The sequence below is a fragment of the Chrysemys picta genome, chromosome 1, assembly GCF_011386835.1.
Source record: "Chrysemys picta bellii isolate R12L10 chromosome 1, ASM1138683v2, whole genome shotgun sequence".
Lineage (NCBI taxonomy): Eukaryota > Metazoa > Chordata > Testudines > Emydidae > Chrysemys > Chrysemys picta.
The window spans coordinates 357235665-357238045 of NC_088791.1; the positions used below are offsets into that span (position 1 = coordinate 357235665).

Genomic DNA, 2381 nt, shown 5'->3' on the forward strand with positions numbered 1-2381 from the left:
AAACTGAGCGCATGTTCCGACCAGGTCATTCACTATCCCATTCCTTAGGCATCTGAACATTATCTTTCTTTTGGACACTTCTACAAATGAGCAGGTGTTTTTCAATGACACCAAGCCACAAGAGGTAGTTAGCCTCCCCCTCTGGTTAAATAGGGGGGAACCTATTGAGAAACCCCACAGTAAGAGGAATCTGGACTCTTGGGGCCCACATCCCAAATTTAAGGACTTGGATAGGAAGTGACTTAGAGTTCCTGGGCCAGGAAGAAGTGGGTGAAGGCAGCCAGCCTCCCTCAGCTTCTGCCCCCCCTACTTGGCATTCTAGCCACTAGGATACCCAGCCTCCAGGGACCCAGACAGAGGCCTACTGCATGGACTCTCTAGCCTGGCTTTCATTGCACTAAGGAACAATGATGGAAAGCCTGTATCCACACTCGTGTTTGCTGATGGTGCCTATTATGTTTCCCCACACCGTGATATGTAGGAATTATTGACACATGTAGTAAGGTCAGTTGTTAATAATTTATTTATCTGAATATTTTTCAGTGTGTGAAGAGCGAGGAATCTGCTTCACCCATGAGAACAGCCTCCAGTAGTGCATGTAGTGTCTCATATTAACATTGTCTCTCCATCCAGGCATTTGTACTGTGACCATCACCCTGGGCACGTACAGGAAGTCAGGGCAAAGTACGATATATGCAGGAGACACCGTTCTGCCTCAGATTTCAACACCTTCAACCCTACTCCATGTCTGATTTCAATGCAACCGACTCCACCAACCCATCCACCTTCATCCTGCTGGGCATTCCTGGCCTGGACGCAACCCATGTCTGGATCTCTGTCCTTTTCTGTATCATGTACACCATAGCCCTCTTGGGGAACTTCAACATCCTCTTCATTGTGAAGACAGAACCGAGCCTCCATGGGCCCATGTACTATTTCCTCTGCATGCTGGCCATCACCGATCTATTCCTGACTACATCCACTCTGCCGAAAACACTAAGCATCTTCTGGTTCAACTCCAGGGAGATCGAATTCAATGCCTGCCTCACCCAGATGTACTTCATTCACTGCTTCTCAGTGATGGAATCTGGGATCCTTGTGGCGATGGCTTTTGATCGCTATGTGGCTATCTGCAATCCCCTGAGACATTCCACCATCCTGACACACCCCATGGTGGCCACGATTGGACTGGCCGTGGTGCTGCATAATCATACTGACAACTCCCTTCCTGGCGAGGCGGTGGCCCTATTGCAGAACTAACATCATCCCCCACACATACTGTGATGGCATGGCTGTGGTGAAGCTGGCCTGCGCCAACATACGCATCAATAGTTACTACAGTCTCTCTGTGGCAATCTTGGTGACTGGTTTGGATGTATTTTTTATCACTGTATCCTATACTCAGATCCTCAGGGCCATCTTCAGCCTCCCCACAAAGGACATCAGGCTCAAGACTTTTAGGAACTGCGGCTTCCACCTCTGTGTCTTCTTAGCCTTTTGCATCCCAGCTCTCTTCTCCACCCTCTCACATCGGTTTGGCCAGAATGTGCCCCTGCATTTCCATGTTCTCATGGCCAACATTTACCTCCTGGTGCCCCCCATGTTAAACCCCATCATCTACGGGGTTGGGATCAAACATATTCGGGACAGGCTGCTCCAGCTCTTTACTTGTAAAAGGACCTAAAGTTTTCCCTCCCTTTCCTGAACTTTTTGTGCAGTGTCAATGTGTGACAAATTGGGGAATCGGTCTGTGTACAACTCATTGAGTTGACACCTTTCTAATTGTTTGTTACTAAACCCCAAAGGCCCCTTTGCCACTCCTCTTCTACAAATGCCCTGCCCCTGCTCTGCCTCTTCCCCTCAAGGCCCTGTCCCTTTCTCCTGTCTTACCCTCCCCTTGTCACTCACTGGATCATCTCCAGGTCCCCCCCCCACACACACACACACACATGTGCAAGGGAGACATTTTAGGTTTTGGGAGGGGTGACAATTTTAAACATGATTCAAGGGGCTATTTAGGCACTTGAAAACTCTATTTTTTGGCAGATAACTTAGCAATTAGCTAACAGGAACACTGTATCTAATTCCTATATAAAAGAATGAAAAATAAATAAATATTAGACCCAATCTGCTCTGGTACTAACATGTTCTGGCATCTTGGGGCAAGGAGGGGCAAGCAGGAGCTAGGGAGGAGAGATTTCAGGGGTGCACAGCTGGCCCACCACAGTCCCAGGCTGTATGCCGGGGGGACCTAGTCACATAGCGTTGGAGTTTTTTTACGGATTGGCTTGTTATGGCCTTGTTTTGAAATGGGAATAGCTTGATTTTTGGCTTATTTTGAAAGTCAGGGTGTTTATTTACAGTGTGCAAGTTGGCATTAG

The 2381-nt window shown here is 48.0% G+C and overlaps 1 pseudogene; it reads left to right on the forward strand.

Moving 5' to 3' along the window:
* The first annotated feature begins 693 nt into the window (after positions 1 to 693).
* LOC135972558 (olfactory receptor 52E4-like) lies at positions 694 to 1684 on the forward strand (annotated as a pseudogene).
* The last annotated feature ends 697 nt before the right edge of the window (positions 1685 to 2381 follow it).